Raw genomic sequence first — 20,918 nt, 5'->3', positions numbered from 1 at the left:
ATAGTGCAGATCACATATATTTCATTGGCATTTGACACCACAATGTTGTAGGCAACACAGATTTCCTGTGTTTCATTTTGCATGGGATGCTTTGAAACTTCTAAGTTTCTATAGTAATGGCTTAAGGACCAAAATGTACTGGAGAAATGTGAGAGGGACATATTTGAGACCAAAAATGTGATACAAAACAGTTCTGATATGTAGCTATATAGTCTGATCATCAAGCATCTAACCCAACCTGTGAAACCAGCTGTGCTGACCACCAACAAGTACTGATGGTCAACCCCGTTGAATGTGTTGAATTCACAGAACTCCACCAAAGTCAGGTTTATTTCCCACCTTGTCTTTGATGTATCACATGAGCTTGAGGTTGTGTATAGATCTGGCAGGAATCATATAAGTCTAGATGCTTGGAACAAGTGTCAACCACTTCTGAGTATTATAACAAATATATTAAATTTTGCTTTCTGTAAAGTTGTAGACCGGATATTGTCTGTGATGCCCCTCATGTTTCAAGTTCTGCTCCAACACCACTGCTCCCCAGCTAACACAGCTAGGGATGTTCTCAGTCTCTTGCATATTATGATTGATATCCGCCACAAGAGGAGTGCACAAGTTTTGCATGTCTCTCTAAAGCTAAACAGGAAGACCAAAGCAGGGGATTCCATCCTCATACAACCATTCATCACACATTTTAACTACCATTCTCATTGTCTAAAATATTTTTTTAAATATATTTTTGCAGCATTCCACCTTTTCTGTGTAGGATATCTATTAGAAAATATATTTTGGGCAGGCCACCACACTATTTGATAGGCTTTAAGCCTTTAGCATTTAAACCAGCATATTCTCCCTGTTTTATGTTCAATCTGGTCAAATCTGGCTTCTCGCACATACTTTACAATGTCATTCTAAAAATAAGCAATCACATCATCGAAATCTTGAACTTATGTGATAAAGCATGATTAATTCAAAACAATGTGAATAAAAAGCAATACATTCGACAGAATGCGCTCAATGCTAAAGAGTTTAATACTTTTTTTATTTTTTATAATAGTTTTATATTAGCATCAGCTCAAATGACATGAAAAATCATCAACTTGTGACAGAGTAGGTTATGACAAGCAGGTCAGTTTTCTTTGCATTTTTTGACCTCACTAAATTTTATAACATTATTCTGACAACACTAGACAACAACCAAAGAGAGACATACCTATCTACTTATTCCTCTCTGACAATGACTGTATTCACATTATTTGCTGAAAAAAGAAGAAAAAGAAAAAAAAATTAAAGTAGAGATGAAAGAAAGTAGCCTGCTTTATAAAACCCAACCATTTACTGAATTCAAGTCGACAGAATGGAGAAAAATATGTGACCAGGTGAAAGCTGTATGACAAAAGACTTTAATGTGGATGTAATTTGATACTAGAGAAAAAAATAAAAAAATGAATGGTTAATAAATAGTCAAAATGCAATGGATTATTTTCAGACTGATGGTTACAGTTAATATAAAATCTGGTATGTATGTGTGTATAAAGACAATACAAAGCTCATATAAAGATCTGTTAAGTGATAAATGACATTAGGCAAGCAGGACAGGAAGCCAGAGGAAATTGTTGCGAAGACAGCTGGCTGTTTAACCAATTGGATTTCATTAGCTATTCATAGCCATTATTAGATGCTATGAAACACATTTCAGAATACAAATGGCCTCTCTGCAAACTGAGCTCCACGAAGTAAGAAACAACTGAACTCCACATAGTAAGTAAGAAGCAAAGCTGAATTTTATGAACTAGAAACTAGCTTGAGCAGTTGAATTTAGTTTTACTTTCTCATAATACTGCCTTACACTTAATGTAAAATCTACATCACTAGATGAATGAATAATTCAAAACAATCCACTCATGTTTATATACAAACTGTCAAGATAGTTTGTGCATGGTTGCAAAAGTGAATTCTTAACCAGACAGTTATACATGTGTCCATTTGTGAAACATTGATATTCATATATATATACTCTTTTACTTGTTTCAGTCATTTGACTGTGGCCATGCTGGAGCACCGCCTTTATTCGAGCAAATCAACCCCAGGACTTATTCTTTGTAAGCCTAGTACTTATTCTGTTGGTCTCTTTTGCCGAACCGCTAAGTTATGGGGACGTAAATACACCAGCATCGGTTGTCAAGCAGTGTTAGGAGACAAACACAGACACACAAAAATATACACACACACACATACATACATACATATATATATATATATATATACATATATACAACGGGCTTCTTTCAGTTTGTGTCTACTAAATTCACTCACAAGGCTTTGGTTGGCCCGAGGCTATAGTAGAAGACACTTGTCCAAGGTGCCACGCAGTGGGACTGAACCCGGAGACATGTGATTCGGTAGCAAGCTACTTACCACACAGCCTATATATATATCATTCTTTTACTTGTTTCAGTCATTTGACTGTGGCCGTACTGGAGCACTGCCTTAAATGGTTTTTTTAGTCAAAGAAATCAACCCCAGGACTTATTCTTTGTAAGCCTAGTACTTATTGTATCGGCCTCTTTTGCTGAACTGCTATGGAGACATAAACACACTAACATCAGGTGTTAAGCGATGGTGGGTGTACAAACACAGACACAAAGACACACGCACATATATATATATATATATATATATATATATATATGGCAAGCTTCTTTCAGTTTCCATCTACCAAATCCACCCACAAGGCTTTGGTCAGTCTGAGGCTATATTAGAAGATGCTCAAAGTTCCACACAGTGCATCTGAACCTGGAACCATGTCGTTGGGAAGCAAGCTTCTTACCACACAGCCACCTATAAATATATATAATCACCGTAATGGTTATCATCATTTTAATGTCCACTTTTCCATGCTGCTCTTCCTGTTACCAACCCCCATCTGTTTCCAAGTAAAGTAATATTTTCCCATGGCAAGACATGTTCTTGCAGAATAATGGAAGTGAACGATACTGCTTGTATAGCAGTGACAATTATTTTACAACTAATGCATGATGTGAAGATGTGATATGAGAGAAAAACACACGCATACATATATATATATGGATGTATGTGTACATACACATGATGGGCTTCTTTCAGTCTCTGTCTACCGAATCTACTCACAAGGCTTTGGCTTCTATTGTAGAAGGCACTTGTCCAAGGTGTTGCACAGTGGGACTGAACCCAAGACCATATGGTTGGCAAGCAAGCTTTTTAACTACACAATAATGTGTGTCTGTGTGTATTTATTTTCTTGCTGTGTCTCTTTATGTCTTATAATTTAGTGGATGGACAAATAGCAATTGATAAAATAACTACCAGACCTCATTGAGTACTGTTGTTGGTGCCCCAACATGGCCACAATCCAATGACTGAAACCAGTAGAAGATTCTATAAAATGTGTAAGAAGATAAATTGATAAATGTAAAAAAAAAAAATCATAAGTTAATACTTGATACAGCAACAGTTGCTATTTTCATTGCTTTATCAATTCTGTTTTTAAGTTGTTCATGTGCTTCATATGTTTTGAATCAGTTGGGATTAAGATTTTCTGATTATTCAGTTGAGGAAAATGAAGTATATTTTATCATTGTATCATTCTCTGTATTCTTGTCACTATAGTTATCAATATTTCTGTAGCTGGTGGCAGGTTCTCTAATGCAATGCTAAATTCTTGGCAAATTGAAATTGGAATCTGAGTTGGGAGTTTATTCACTTATGTTGCTAATACCCTTAGGAAAAGCATAAATCTTAAAACTTTCTATTAATTTCCTCTATCTAAAATTACATGCATCATGCTTTCATAGGAAGACAGTAGTTATAAGAGCATAAGTATTTGTACACAGATTTATACGTCTCTTCTCAGTTGTCATTTGCTTATTTTAAACTATTTTGGTACCAATCTGTCTGATGTCCTCACATACTAAAGTGCTTGTATTTAAATTAAAATTTTTATCAGAAACTCATATAACCTAGTATAAGATTTCATTTGGTTAACACCAACATAATACAGTAGTGGACCTTTTATATGACTCCTAAAAATCCAGGAATACCGTGTAATACCATGCAGTATACTGTACCCTGTTTTGAATAAACAAGCCCTGTTTTTGTAGGTGGTTGATTTATTTATGGTGTGTTAAAAATAGTCTTGTTCTTTATTTTTTTAAAGTGGATTGGCAAAGATTAAGCATAATCTGCTTTAGAAGTGTGGTAATTTGTTCCCATATCTGTTAAATTTGCACTCTATAAACATTAGAATGTATAAATGATACAGTATGTTATGTCTTAAGAATTTTAAGTTGATTAGTAAATATCAGACCCTGCTGTAGAAGTGTATTATTTGGAATCTTTTAAATACAATTTGGTTCTTTACTTTTCAGAGTCTGTTTTATATTTTAAGTATATATTTAGACTGTCTCCAGAAAACCAGGAGATCCAGAAGTCTTGGATGCTCCTAGTCCCAAGCTTGTCAGATAATTGGTCCTGCATTGTATATATCACCAGTGTATAGTTATATTTTTCTAAAGCCTTCAAAATGTTGATTATATTGAAATATTTATTGAAAGAAGTAGACCGTCTATTCATTAGATATATAATCAGGTAAGAGTTAAATCTCTTCTGTGATCAGTATTATATTTTGATGTAGTAAATATTTTTGGTAATTAGTTGAAGAAAAACTGAGAGAATTAACCAAAGGCTGGTTAATTATTTAGTCAAGGGAACATCAAAAATATTACTAGAAATGTTTGTGGTGAGGAAAACATTAACTCAATGACTAATGTAATCATTAAGTTAATGTTGCTTCCTCCTCCCACTGAGTAGGAATTTCTGATGAGATTTTTGATACTCATTTTATTAAATGTGTGAACACTAACTTAACTATTGTTTTCTTGCAAATGATACTCCTGAATAACTAATCTCAGTGATATAGTTTCTAAGTTATTAGTGATTTTAGTTAAAAAAATCTATCAAATCATGTATGCAGGAGATCCAAAAATTCTGTTAATCAACTCAGAACACATAAGACCTAGAACAGAGGCAGTACCTAAGAAAACCAACAGATTATATGCATGCTTATCAGCCTGACTGAGATCTTCCATCACCCCATAAAGTACTCTTTGAAGATTGTCCAATAGAATAATAGAATGCTTAGAGAATTGCTAACTCCCTAAAAAGAGTTAACTTAATGATGCTAAATGCTGTTGTGATCTTGACTGAATTGTTAAATAACTTTTTATTAAATTCTTTAAGTCTTTTCACATGAGAATGATCATAAGTTAACAAATGTGGAAACTGACTGGGAGATTTTTACTGTCTCTAATACTAAACACAGTTTTTGGCAGCAGGGACAGTAGTATAACTGAAATATCCAATGTGGTAGTGCATCTGATCTTTATCTTGAATTATACTTGTTACTTTTGAATATATATGTGTATGTATGTGTGGGTGTGCATGTGTATATGTATATGTGCGTCTGTATATGTATGTGCATATATGTATATCTGCATATATATATGTGTGTGTATATATATGTGTGTTTGTGTATATATATGTGTGTTTGTGTATATATATATATATATATATCCACAATCACCTCCTTTCTGTGCTTTCTCTCCTCTGTATTGTTCTCCATCATTAACACCTCACTTATGTACTTTCTCTCACCTGTCGCAACATCTGCCCCCTCCACCAAGACTCTCATATTTAACTCCATCGGTTACATCTGTGTATCATCCCCACCTATTCTCACCACCCCAATGACTCCTGATGGTATATCCTGACATCTTTGCCACCATCTCTCTCATTATTGGTCTCTTTCTTTTACTCTAACTTACCCTCCCTTCTTTTACAGCTGGAGTTATGATGTATCTACTCTACAGCATGACACCTATTACTGTCCCTTTTATAAACTGGCACAAATCCCCTCCTCCCCCGCACACTACTAATCCTTCCTCCCAGTTGAAGGGATTTTTGTCTTGTAAGTTACTTAAAATGCACTGGTGCTGATGCAACATAAAAAACACTGGTGCTGGCGTTGCATAAAAAGCACTGGTGCCAGTGTTATGTAAAAAGCACCCAATACACTCAATAAAGTGGTTGATATTAGGAAGGGCATCCAGCCATAAAAAAAAAAACATGCCAAAACAGACAATGGAGCCTGGTGCAGCTCCTGGCCTTATCAGCTCCTGTCAAACAGTCCAACCCTGCCAGCATAGAAAGCAGATTATATGCTTGCTTATCAGCCTGACTGAGATCTTCCATCACCCCATAAAGTACTCTTTGAAGGTTGTCCAATAGAATAATAGAATGCTTAGAGAATTACTAACTCCCTAAAAAGAGTTAACTTAATGATGCTAAATGCTGTTGCGATCTTGACTGAATTGTTAAATAATTTTTCATTAAATTCTGCAAGTCTTTTCACATGAGTGAAAATAGTGATATGTGTGTATTATGTGTGCGTGTATACATATATATGTATGTATGTATGTACGCACACACACATGCATACATGCATGTATTGTTTATCTTGTACTTGTTTCAGTCACTTGCCTTGAAGAAGTCATTAGTCGAATGAACCAAGCTCAGTATCTTTTTAAGCCTGGTACTTGTTTTATTGGCCCTTTTTGCTGAACCACTAAGTTATGGGGACATAAACACACACACGAATATGTTTGTTCATTTGCCAATTCATGTGTATATATATATATATATATATATATATGCATGTGCATTTAACTGATTCTCTCTCTCTCTCTATATATATATATATATAAATCTGTACACCACTTCAAACTATATATATATATATAAATGTGTGTAAAACTTTCAAAAAAACAGAACAAGAAAAGAAACAGTAATTTACATATTATACAGGCAGATCGAGAACCAGTTTTATCCAAAATCTTTTGATGGATATCCTGAAATTCTAGTCCACAAATTGTAGGTCTGCAAGCAAAAAGTTTTTAGAGTACTCTGAAACAGTTTTGTGTGAGGTCATTTGAAAATGTCATGTGAGCTGAGAGAATGTATATTGAGGATAAATGAATGGCTGAAGTGAAAAATTTGAAACTGCATTCATCTTTGCATCTTTTTGTTTTGATCTATTATAGTTAATCCAAAACATCAATCTTAGCAGTATTTGATATTAGAAATATGAGATAGCAAACTTAATGGTATAAACCTTGTAAGTCATCACTCTTCTTTAAGCACCAGCTCTCTTTGCAATATTGAAATACAATATTGGTTGTTTAACCCTCGGTCCCTAAACAAGCAGGCCTATGACCAAAGGTGTTTTAGTTGCCTGTGGCTATCCTGTCTTTTTTGTTGTATACCAATTTCTGCATTGTTCTGTGTATCTTGCTTTGTTAAAAACGGTTGAGAGTAATTTGAAGAAAGTTTGGCTGCTATTTTGAGTGAAAAAGATGGAATGACTATGTAGAAGTTCCCTTTTCGGTTCGTTATTATATCAGTATGAAAGGAAAATGTGTGAAAGAAATTAATGAAGGTGGAAAATGAATACTTTTGGAGAAATCAAAAACCAAATTCTAAAAACTCATTTAAATAAAATGAGCATTATCCCTGCCATTAATGAATTTGCATTAATCAGCCATAAACATATAAGCTGTGTAGTATTGGATTACAATGATACAGAATGAGATGCAAATAGTTTGAAACAGAAACCTATTGAAAAAAAATGAGAAATGTCATGTACAGTACAACAAATCAGACATTCAACAATTGTAGTTTTGAAGAAGAAAAGGTTGCTGAGGGCAGTTTAATGTTCCTGTCTTTAAAATTTACCAGAAAATCTGCTGTGCAACCATTGTGGTATATTGTTAGATGAAAAGTTAATAATGCAACATTAATTCAGTGATATGATTTCCATGTGAAATTCTGGCAGAATTTTTCATAGCTAATGTCTTAAGCTTTACAGTTGTTCTTCTTTATTTTGAGTTGTTCTTCTTGAGCTCTATCACAGTCCTTTTTATTTAGGACCACAATATCCATTGTATTCCCTCCTTCCTGCTTTTATTTTTCTTTTAAGGTGGTAGGATTTGTATCTTCCCACTTTCACTCAGGCTTGGACTGACCCGAGACAATGGTAGAAGACCTTGCTGAAAGTGCAGCACAATAGGATCAAATACAGTATCTTATGATTGCTCTAAACTGAACTTCTTAACAATTTGGCCATATATACAGCATACAAGTGTTTGTACACAAAACATGTACACAAGCTGTTCCTCATGTGTTGGATCTATGTAAGAAAAAAAAAAATTAAGTGTTTCTTTTAATATATGTAGTTCATTGTCATCTTTATTAAACTCTAATGATTCTACCAGTTCACTACTTTACAGAAAAGTTACCTTACCAGGAGTTCTAAACATTTTTTGTGACAGTGAATTGGTGGAATCATTAACTGTTTATCATTTAGATTACTCTGTCAAATGCAATGCTTATATATTCACACTGCTTTGAATTAATCATGCATTATCTCATAGCACCAAGATTTTGATGATGTTATTGTTTATTTTTAGAATGACATTGTAGGGAAGGTGTGTGAGGCCAGATCTAGCCAGTTTGAACATAAAACAGGTAGAATATTTTGGGCCAAATATGGCTTGTTTAAATATTAAAGGGATAAAGGTTTGGAGAGAGTGCCTTGCAGTATTTATTTACAGCACTTTACATTCTGAGTTGAAATCCTATCTAGTCAATTTGCTTTTTGTTCCAAGTGAGCTCTTATATGTCATTTTCCTCTGGCCCTAGTTTTGTTAGTGATCACCAAACTGCTGTGCATGGTACCCTGTTAAAGCCTTTTCTGAAGTTAACAAATACCAGGAATGGTTGTTTGTTATTGACTAAGAACTTCACCTGTAGTTACATCTCTAAGAAGAGAGCATCAGTAGTCCCTTATCTTGGTAATATCCAAACAGCCTGTCTTCTCGGCTAGTTCTTTCTTTGATTAGTATTGGTATAACTCTGCTACTTTCACAGCCTGGTCAGTTTAATATCTTCTGAAACTTTTCTGTGATTGCTCAGTCTGCCAGAAAAAGCAGTTAAATTCTCAGAAATCCCACCCACCATCTTAAATAAATAAGGATACATTAGAAAGCATAGTCCTTGGAATATAGGTTTTGATGGTCATAGTTGGAATGGTTTTGACCTGGGACTAAACAATAACCTCATTGTGTATGCTCATAACCAGCATGTGTTACTTGAATAAATGGAAATCTTTGGTACCTTAGTAATTATTCCTGTAAAGTCTGTTGTTTTCCTTTTATTCATAGCCCAACAGCCTTTGTATAGAAGTAATCATCAATAGCTGGTCCCTCTGTTGGGTTCACTTGGAGTTTAACTTTTTTGTACACCTACACATTCTCCTCATTTAACAATCACTCATAGTATCATTTCCATGCCTCTTTCCTTCTAAGTATCAGTAAGGGTAGCAGCATCACTATAATTCTGTATGCATCCCCTCAATGATTTATCCTGATACATTTCATGCCGTGTTCCTCATGGTATAAGTGACTCATAAAAAAACAATTGTTTTGCTCGTCTGTTGGTCCTCACTGTAGAGCGTAGACAGAGGTTACTGTTGGTGTTGTGTCCTTTACAATCCAATTTAAATTATTCTGTTGCATACTCTACTCAGCAAAGAACGCTAAACAACAAAATGAAGTAATTCTAATAGAGACTACAGGTAGAATCAAGCAGTCTTCCTCTTCCTGTGTTCCACATAGAACACACTTATAGAAGATGGTAAGTAGATAACTGAAGTGATTTTGATGAAGATTTAGGATTTATCCAGGTCAGGTCACTAGATAAACTTTTAACCTGACAGTTCTTTTTTTTTTTGTATTTAAAAAAAATTATGTGTATACATGATACTATTGTCATTATTACACTGACTTATTAATTGCAGGGGACATAAAAATAATCTATTTGTGGATACTTTGAAGCTGTTTTGCAAAGAACTGACAGTACATCAAGTCATTAGTGTAAACGATATAGGGGTTTTAGGTAAAACATTGGGATGGAATTTGAGTTTAATAGATCTTGTAAATGAATAGTAAGGAAAATACTTGTAAGTGATAGGGTGCAATTAATTACCTAATGAGAATGTTAAAAAATGAAAAACTGATAGGTTCAGAAATCTGATAGTACACTATAATTAGGTATGATGGAATCAGATAAGATAAAGGAAATTTAAGATTTGTTAGAAAAAATACCAGTTTTTCAGGAATAATACTCAGCTGGGCAGTCATATTACCTAGAAGAAGAACTGTCTCATTTTAACATCATGAAACTATTCTCTAATCTGTTTCTTATAATTCCAGTTGCTTTATAAGAATGTAAACTGACCTCAGTTATTGTCTGGTAAGTTTATTTAACTGCAGAACGCTGAGTGGCAAAGTTGCTTCTGGTAGGATTTGAACTTAGAATGTAAATGTTATCATTAAATACCATATAGCAGTAGCTCCTAACCTTTTTTGCAACATCATTTTCAAAGATTGGGGAATCATATGCATAGCAAAACACAAAATGCATGATGTATAATTTAATTATTACATATATAGTACATGGCTGTGTGGTAAGGATCTTGCTTCCCAACCACATGGTTCAGGGTTCAGTCCCACTGCGTGGCACCTTGGGCGAGTGTCTTCTACTTTAACCCTGAGCCAACCAAAGCCTTGTGGATTTTGGTAGTTGGAAACCAAAAGAAGCCCATTGTGTATATGTGTATATACGTGTATGTGTATCTGTGTTTGTTCTCCCCTCCCCCACTGCTTGGCAATCAATGCTGGTGTGTTTATGTCCCAGTAACTTAGTGGTTCAACAAAAGAGACCAATAGTAAGTACCAAGCTTTAAAAAAAAAAATAGTCCTAAAAGTTTTTCAAGATGGTGCCCCAGCATGGCTGCAGTCTAATAACTGAAACAAGTAAAAGATATAACGTAAATAGTACATATATAATGCAAAAAACACCATACAGACTGCAATAGTCAAAATTAAAAAATTTATTCTTCCATCTATCAGAAGGTTTTGACTAGATCTAACCATTATACTGTTATGGATTTCTTGTAACAATGCACGGAATCTAAATTTCATTTAGACAGTATTTTCCTTGTGGCAATATTTAGGAAGTGAAATGAAACTCATCGCAGTTCAGCTGTTTTTCACTGCCAATCTGTCTGAAACCTTATGTCTTATAATACAACACTGTTCATTTTAAAATGTTTATATGAGGAGAACTCACCATTATAATTTTATGAAAGAATCCTTATGGTTTAACTAAGTCAAGTATTGTGATAAATCCTTCTGAATTCATGGTTATTAATAAAAGAATTAATTTAAGCAACAAATGGATTTGTATTTCAAAAGGTATATAGTAAAAAAAAAAAAAAAAAAGGTACAGACACAACTTATTTTGATCAGAAACTTATTCTGCTCAGGGAAGTCAGTGTCGATCTGTCATGTGACAAAATATTGAAAGATGTACTGTAAAATAAATAGAATATTTTTAAAATGTGTAAAATACACATTGAAATTCTATATGTCTTAATAACCTCTTTATTTATTGAATACAGAAATAAATATAATATCAGATTAAATATTTGACATGCTTGGGACTGGAAGAGGCATAGATTTCTGGATTTTCCAGTTTTCTGGAGACAGTCTAAATATATACTTAAAAGGTAAAATAAACTCTGAAGCATAAAGCACTAAATTGTATTTTATGGATTCAAATTAATACACTTCCAAAGCAAAATCTGTTTGATATTTATTTATTTATCTACTTAAAATTCTTAAAATATATCAATACTGTATCATATATACAGTATAGTGTTTACAGGATGAAAATTGAATGAAGAAAAGTAACAATTATGATTTTATTTAACAGGTAAAGGTAGAAATTAATATACTTGTAATGCAGAATATGTTTAATCTATATCAATCCACTTTAAAAAAAATGGTTAAAGAACAAATTTTTTTAACATACCGTATGCAAATTAACTGACTTCAAAAACAGGCTATGTTTACTTGATACAGGGTATATTATATTGCATGACGTTGCACATATTCCCAGATTTCTGAAAATTCTAGATCTCTAGAAGAAGCTGGATAAGAAGACCAGTATTGTACTTGATAATTTTTCTATAACGTCTGTCTATGTATTTATGTCAAAAAGACACTTCTTGTTTAACATATCTTTGTGCACATAGGCGCAGGAGTGGCTGTGTGGTAAGTAGCTAGTTTACCAACCACATGGTTCGGGGTTCAGTCCCACTGCGTGGCACCTCGGTCAAGTGTCTCTTACTATAGCCTCGGGCCGACCAAAGCCTTGTGAGTGGATTTGGTAGACGGAAACTGAAAGAAGCCCATCGTATATATGTATATATATATATATATGCGTGTGTGTGTTTGTGTTTGACAACCGATGCTGGTGTGTTTATGTCCCCGTTACTTAGCGGTTCGGCAAAAGAGACCGATAGAATAAGTACTGGGTTTACAAAATAATAAGTCCCGGAGTCGAGTTGCTCGATTAAAGGCGGTGCTCCAGCATGGCCACTGTCAAATGACTGAAACAAGTAAAAGAGTAAAGTGCACCAAAATGTTTGCTCTAAAGTGTGCTGAAAATGAAAAGAAGTTTGGGAAATTATTGATTAGGGGCACAGGTATGACTGTGTGGTTTAAGTTTCCCAACCATTTGGGTTCTAGGTCCAGTTGCACTGCATGGTATCTTGTGTAAGCATCTTCAGCTCTCTATGTGTGTCTGTGTGTCTCATTGACTGGGCATTACACGATAGTTGTAAATGATCATTGCTGTCATCTAAGCAATGTCATTCATTTCCAATATTCTGCAAAAACATGTCTGTGTCTGGTTATTGGGTGTGGTGTATTACCTTGCTTTGAGGGAGGTGAGGGATGACAACAGGAGAAGCATCTGCTTCAACTCCGTTTGACCCATACCAGCATGGAAAAGTGGATGTTATGATGATAATCGAGATAAAAACAATAACAAAGAAAAGTTCGTTGGTAATCTGCAGTGATTTCGGTTGTACATGTTATTGATGTTCATTGCAATTTTTTGATAGTAGATATAGATTTTCTTGATGTTAAGCTGAATTCTACCAGATATATTTTATTTCCCTACCACATTATTGGAATATAAGATATAGTAAATACTTTGTTCCATGATGGCGTCTGTAAATCATATATACATACATCCAATAATTTTTTTGCTATTTTGGTTTTAGGTTAGACAACCCACTAAATCTAGATCTCTGACCCATTTTCTACTTTAAAATGCCACAAAGATCAACTTTCAACTCTTTTCCCTCCGTGGTTGTCACTTAGTGCTTGGTTAAAAAGTAATCATTAATGTTGTTATTTATCGGGTCATATTTGTCATAAGGCAGAACTTTACCCTGTATTTATTAATGTATAGAAAATATTTATTAAGGTCTTTTGTTTCCATGAAAAAGTTATTGGGTTGATTGATAAATCTGCTAAGTTGCTATCATTATCTTTAAAGAATAGTAATGGATTGGTAGAATTGTTAGACAGGTGCAGAAGTGGCAGTGTGGTAAGAAGCTTGCTTCCCAACCACAAGGTTCCAGGTTCAGTCCCATTGTGTGGCATCTTGGGCAAGTGTCTCCTACTATAGCCTCCGGCCGACCAAAGCCTCGTGAGTGGATTTGGGAGATGGGAACTGAAAGAAACCTGTCATATAAATATTTGTGTGTCTGTGTGTGTCTCCCCACCATCACTTGACAACCAATGTTGGTGTGTTTATGTCCCCGTAACTTGGCAGTTCAGCAAAAGTGACTGATAGAATAAGTACCAGGCTTACAAAGAATAAGTCCTGGAATCCATCTCTTCAACTAAAGGTGGCACTTCAATATGGTCGCAGTCAAATGACTGAAACAAGTAAAAGAATGAAAGAATAAAGTCTCATAAAATGTCTTGAAGTCTTTATTCCAGCACTTTACATTTTGAATTCAAATACTGCCAAAATCAATTTACTTTTCATCTTTTTAAGGTCAATAGAATAAAATGCCAGTCTAGTACTGAGGTTGATGTGGTCAACTTGCCACCTATCCTTAAAATTGCTGGCATTGTGCTAAATTTTGAGAATCTACCTTTAAAATAATTCCATTTATATTTAGGTTACTTTGCTTTCATTGCTGGATGAATCTTGAAACTGCACAAAACTCACAGCTTGGAAAGAGTTAGAATGGAAGGGCCTAGATAGAATGAAAATTCTTCTTGGCAGAAACCTTCAACATTTAATTGCATCTGCAGTAAAATTATCAAGTTCAGTATGTAGGAAGACCAGTCCCCAAAAGTCAAGTTCCTCTCCTCCTTAACTCTTGAACGTCGGGTGCTGTATAGTTGCAGTTTATATGAAACCTTCAACAATTGAAAAATCAAGAAACTGTGTATGATGTGTTTGTGTGTGACTTTGAATGACATTGATGGTGAGTGAATTAAAAAAAAAAAACGACTATATTGTGTTGGAAATGATTAGAATGTATGAGTTTATAACTACACTGATGTAGACAGATAAATATGAATGATGTGCATATGAATGACATGTACTGAATAAAAAAAAAACATTGAGAGAGAAATTTCTGAAACTTTTGCTTTTATTGATAGTAGGAAGGTTCATTCTCACTCACTCAACTGTAAAAGTATCGTAATGATAGAATAGCATTTAAGTGAATGATTGATAAGATACCGTATGATGATAGCATTAAAGTGAATTATTAACAGTGAAGGCAATGATTGGAGAGATGAGAGATAAATATGATCCATTGGATGTGTACTATTGATCTAAAGACTTGAAGAATTTCGAATCTATCAAGACTGCAGCCATATTATTTATGTTATAGATTCCAGAGATAGAGACAGGATGAAAGTGAATATCAGAATGTGTGGTAGAGGAAGTATTAGCAATGATAGTTGAAAAAGAGATAGACAGTGTTTAATATAATGATGAAGATTTTGCTATTTAAATGGATGATGAAAAATTTGTTTCTGTTATTTTTGTTTCAAAGATTAGCAATTTAAAAAGCAAAATAGATTATCATGAAGGTTTTAACTTTGTTTCTAAAAATGGTGTAGCAATTTTCTTAAACTGTATTTTGCTGAAAAAGCGAAGAAGAAAAAAAATGTCCACTTTTGCAAGTTTAAAATGAACTATTTTTAATTTGCTAATTTTTGGCTACATTAGAATTTTGATTACAAAACCCCAGGAGGAGACTATATATATATATATATATATATATACATATATATATAACGGGAAGCTTTATGAAAATAGACAAAAGACAAAGGCAGGTGGAAAACAAACAAACAATTGTATTAGTATGGCGCTCAGGAAATATAAATAAAACAAGTCTTTAACGTTTCGAGCCTACGCTCTTCAACAGAAAGATACACAGAGAGAAAAAAAAAACACAGAAAGAAGGAGAGAAAAAAAATGCGTGCAGTATATATATATATATATATATATATATATAGTATTTTATACTCTGTACCCTTGTATATTTATTACTAAAGTAATGATAGAAATGCTTTAGTTATGTTGTAATTGATGGAAAATATCTAGTGAATGGCTGATGAGATTTTGTTCCATTGAAGGAAAGAAAGAGCTTTTGATTTAACAGCATGTTTTTTTTTATAAAAGTAATCTGTACCTTTTGGTTAACATTATTCAGGAAAGTAATTGGTTCCTTCTTAAACTGTAAAATATCCATAATTCTTCTCTTAAGTTTCTAAAATAAAGAATAGTTCAAACTTTTGGAAATCAAAGTAGTAGTAGTTGTACTAAAGAAAATTTACTGCCTAAAAAATTACTGAATATAGGGTAGACAGAAGAATCAGTAGCAAAGTTGGAAACATCAAATGACATGCAATCAACCATGTGTGCACACATACACATGAAAGTACTGCAAGTCATACAGGATATTTATTCACTAAAAAAAACAAAAAACCGCAACTTATAACATTGTTTGTAGCATAATTAATACGCCCATATACAGATTACATATTCTGCTACGTAATGGAAACCATCTCATTAGTTAGGAACTAATTAGGAATAGCCAGAATGTAAAAGATTTTCTTTCTACTTCCTTTGTTGTTGTTGATGATGATGTGAAAGAAATTATGACAAAAAAGAAAAAGTAATATAATGTAAGAAGAAATATGTTTTGAAGGAGGTAAGATTGAAACGAATAATTTTGAATACAATCTGGTTATGTCACATAAGGTCAAATTTGAGGCAAAATGAGACTCTGTCATTAGCTTGTTCTTAGCTTAGTATGTACCAAAATCTGTGAATTGGAAAACATGGTGAAAAAATACTGCCTGCTTAACAGATATTCCTTTCTTGGCTTCTAGGAATATTAGTTGAGTTATAGTGCAAGGGGATCTGTGTGGGATAAGAAGTTTACTTTCCAGCTACATGATTTATGATTCAATCTCACTGCACAGCGCTGTTAGCAAGCATTTTCCACTCTAGCTTCTGGCTGACCAAAACCTTGTTGAATAGATATGATAGACGAAAACTGAAAAGAAGCCTGTCGTGTGTGTGTGTATATGTGTGTGCGTATGTTTGTGTATATTTGTGCGTACTCTTGTGTAGACATCACGTGATGGTTATAAATACGCATGACCCATCATAAAAGTGAGGTTGTTTTTGTCTCCAGTATTCTGTGAAAAACATATCTAGCTATGAGAAAATATAACCATGCTTGGAACCGGGTAAGGGTTGTTACACGATTCATCTCATTTTAGGATTATATTAAATCTATTGCATCATTCTCCTTTTTAAAGACAAATTGGGTTTTATTCAAGAGTGATTTGGTTATTATTTCCAACAAAGGTTGAGTAACCTGTATTGGCTAGTAAACCAGTTATTAATATCTACTAGTATAAAATATGGCTTTTGTGTGTGTCTTTTATCTGAAAATCTGAACACTTATAAAATTGTGAAATTTTCAAGACTGCAACAGAAAATAGTTTCTTCAGTAAGAATATTGGAAAATAATTTTCTCACAACTTGTAGTTCAAATGATTGGTTCATATGCCAAACAGCTAATGTTGGTGAGAATTTTTTTTTCATTGAATGATGATTATGATAAATTTAAAGATACCACCTGCATAAAAAGCAATTTAATTTAGTGTTAACATATTTAATGCAGAGTATGAAAAAGCTGATCAAAATTGAATATCTGCTGAAAGAAAAAAAATTTTGTCAATGGCTGTCATCATCATTATTGTCACTTTTACAGCTACTTCTTTCCATTTTCACATGGATTGGATGAGATTGTTTAAAGCAGTATTCTACAACGAGATGCATTTCCTGATGCCTCCATCCATGTTTTCATATGCCAAATTGCTGTCAAACATTTTGTTTATGGGAAACATAAATGTCACCTTTACCGAAAAATTCTTGATGCAAAAACATCTAGACATATACTTGTGTGTTTGTGTGTGTGTGTGTGTGTGAGAGAGAGAGGGATCAATTTTGTCAGTTAACATCCATGTTTCATGCTAGCTTCACAATGGGACCAACTTCAAAACTTGTATGGTTGCAAAATGAACTTCTTTAGCACACGTTCATGTCTATGCTAATAATTGTGGAGGACAACTGTAGGCATGTTTCAGCTTTATTATGACCTCATTAGCAAATAGCTGGCTTCAATAGTAAGGCTGTTTGACAGGTTTTGGTGGGGCCCAAGTAATGCATTGTACTCCAGTATCTGCTTTAGCTTGGTTTCTATGGTTAGGTGCCCTTCCTAACAGTAACAACTTTACAGCATGTTACTGGGTGTTATTTTTGGGCCATCAGCACTATTGAGGTTGCAGTGCAGCTTGCAAAAAATACAGATCTCAAGGAGGCAACTTTATGCTAAGAGATGAAGGGTAAAAAAAGGAGTATAGGTGAAAATAAGAGAGAAGAGGCGAGGGCAACACTAGTTTCTTGCTGTAGAGTAACTACATGACTACTCACATTTAGAAGAGAGGAGCTGGGAAGCAATAAAAATAATGGTAATGAAATATCAGGGTAGACCATGTATATTCTTTTATTCGTTTGTCATTTGATTGCAGCCATGTTGGAGCACCATCTTGAAGGGGTTTAGTAGAACAAATCAACCCCAGGACTTTTTTTAAAGCTTAGTACTTATTCTATCAGTCTCTTTTGCAGAACTGCTAAGTTACAGGGATGTAAACACACCAACACTGGTTGTCAAAGGCACACATACACACATCTATATACACGACAAGCTTCTTTCAGTTTCCCTCTATCAAATCCACTTACAAGGCATTGGTCCTTTCAAGGCTATAGTAGAAGACACCTGACCAAGGTGCCATGCAGTGGAACTGAACCCAGAACCATGTGGTTGGGAAGCAAGTTTCTTACCATGCAGTCACACCTGCACCTATGCACACAGCTACACCGGTACTTAAGCACACAGTCACCCCTGCACCTATATATATATATATATATATACACACACACACATATATATGTACATATCATCATCATCATCATCGTTTAACGTCCGTTTTCCGTGCTAGCACGGGTCGGACAGTTCGACTGGGGTCTGGGAAGCCAGGAGGCTGCACCAGGCTCCAGTCTGATCTGGCAGTGTTTCTACAGCTGGATGCCCTTCTTAATGCCAACCACTCCGTGAGTGTAGTGGGTGCTTTTTACGTACCACCAGCACAGCGGCCACGATCGGTTGGTGCTTTTTACATGCTACCAGCACAGAAGCCAGTCAAGGCAGCGCTGGCATCGGCCACGTTCAGATGGTGACTCACATGACAATATTCCACATAGTTCTTCATCAAATTTCATTCACAAGGCATTGATCACTCTAAGGCTATGGTAGAAGACACTAACCCAAAGTGCTTCACAATGGGACCAACTTCAGAACTTGTATGGTTGCAAAATGAACTTCTTTAGCATACATTCATGTCTGTGCTAGTAATTGTGGAGGACAACTGCAGGCATGTTTCAGCTTTATTATGACCTCATTAGCAAATAGCTGGCTTCAATTGTACTTGTTGGGAATAGTAATGGGGAATCACAAATTATATTATACAGAATTGATCATTTGTTGTCATAGGAAAATAGAATCCTTTCGAAGTGAAATAATGAAATGACAGCTTTCTCAGAAAATAAATATATATATAATACAACAGCTAAGTTAGTGTTAATGTATTCTAATCCGTGGAGTATTTAAAATCTAACTAGAAATAAAACAAAGGTTTCATTCCTGCGCTAAACACTCATATCTCACTAAATATATTTTACAATAACTGCTATTAGTTTTGGTTGCCATTGTGTTAGATCTTTTAAATAGCTAACAATTTCCTTTGAATCATCAGTGAGAGAGTTCCTTAATAAAAGAGACAAATATCCATTTAAAACTGCCTCTTTTACCACCACCAACACCACAGCCTTCATCACTGCAGCTGTTGCTGCTTCTGCCTGTGAATAATCTTCAGATATTTTGTGTCTTTCAAAGCTGACTTGTATAATTGCTCGTTTTTGTTGTATGTTAGAAAACTGAAACAAAAAGATAACAATCAAACACACACACACACACACACACACTCCTTCTCATAGATACACTCATGCGTACACGTACATTCATTCATTCACTCATTCATGATCATATATGCACATCATACAGACACATGTATACACACTTGTTCACACACACACACACACACACACATGCACACACACGATTACACACACATACTTTAGCACAAATACTTGGTGAAAGCAAAGCAAAGATAATTAACTAATTCTTCCTTCCTTCTGAGAATAATTAGAATGAATGTAGTACTTGAATAGTAGCCTGACAAGCAATTTTCTAATTTGCCTTTATTTATACATACATATATATATGTGTGTGTCTTTCAGGTAGTTTTATTATAGACTTAATTTTTTCTTTTATAAAAGACTAGTGGAAATACTTAAAACGGTTTTAGATAAACAATTATAATAACTTTGATATAATAAACGCTTTTGAATAATTTGAATAGGAAAAGGAAACTGAAAGAATTTTATGAGATCCCAAGACAATAGAAATTACAAAATATAATGCTAATCTGCTTGTTTAAGGTGGAGGTAAACTTCCTAATGAAGGTGGCACTTCAGCATGGTCTTAGCTATGATGCTAACAATGGACCCTATTCTATGATTGTTTCTCTCAACCTGCATGAATGAACATCGAAAGCACTTTCAAATCTCTACCTGTTTGTGTCTACATCAAAAAAGGAAGGACACTTTGGATAATGTACTCGTAGATACACATAATTTAACTCTTTACCATTTAAACCAGCAATATCTGGTCCATATATTCTGCCAGTTTTATATTGAAAGTGGTTAGATCCTGCCTCTCACACCTACCCTACAGTATCATTCTAAAATTAAATAATCACATCATCAAAATCTTATATATATATTCAGACGAAATTGCGAGGATAATCTGGTGCTTGACTGAGGGAAAAAAACTTCGAATGACCTGTCCTTGTCTTTTTTTGTATCCTCTATCTGGATGTTTTGTTGTCCTTTTTTGTATCACCTAGCTGTCCGGATGTTTTGCGTTCTTGTCCCATTTTGTATTTTATGCCTGGTGCAACCTTCGGGCTTCCCAAACCCCAGTTGAACCGTCCAACCCATGCTAGCATGGAAAGCGGACGTTAAACGATGATGATGATGATGATGATGATGATATATATATATATATATATATATATATATATATAAAATTTAGGATTAATTTTTAAAAATTTGGATAAACAAGCATTATGTTTGATAAATTAATCTGAATGCTAAAGGGCTAAAGAATGAAAGCTGGGATG

At 34.3% G+C, this 20,918-nt stretch overlaps 1 protein-coding gene and 1 long non-coding RNA gene across 3 annotated transcripts in view; both read left to right on the top strand.

The window, feature by feature from the left end:
• Window positions 1-20,918, top strand: part of LOC115217984 (sorting nexin-27) — a 194,524-nt gene that overhangs the window by 76,279 nt on the left and 97,327 nt on the right. The window lies entirely within an intron of this gene.
• Window positions 12,427-13,958, top strand: LOC118765600. Its single transcript, XR_005001458.1, has 2 exons — window positions 12,427-12,532; window positions 13,876-13,958. It is a non-coding gene; the product is annotated as an uncharacterized LOC118765600 (long non-coding RNA).

Source organism: Octopus sinensis, linkage group LG12, assembly GCF_006345805.1.
Source record: "Octopus sinensis linkage group LG12, ASM634580v1, whole genome shotgun sequence".
NCBI classification, from domain to species: Eukaryota; Metazoa; Mollusca; class Cephalopoda; order Octopoda; family Octopodidae; genus Octopus; species Octopus sinensis.
The sequence above is the reverse complement of the archived record's forward strand: the minus strand, read 5'-3'. Positions and strand labels throughout refer to the sequence as shown.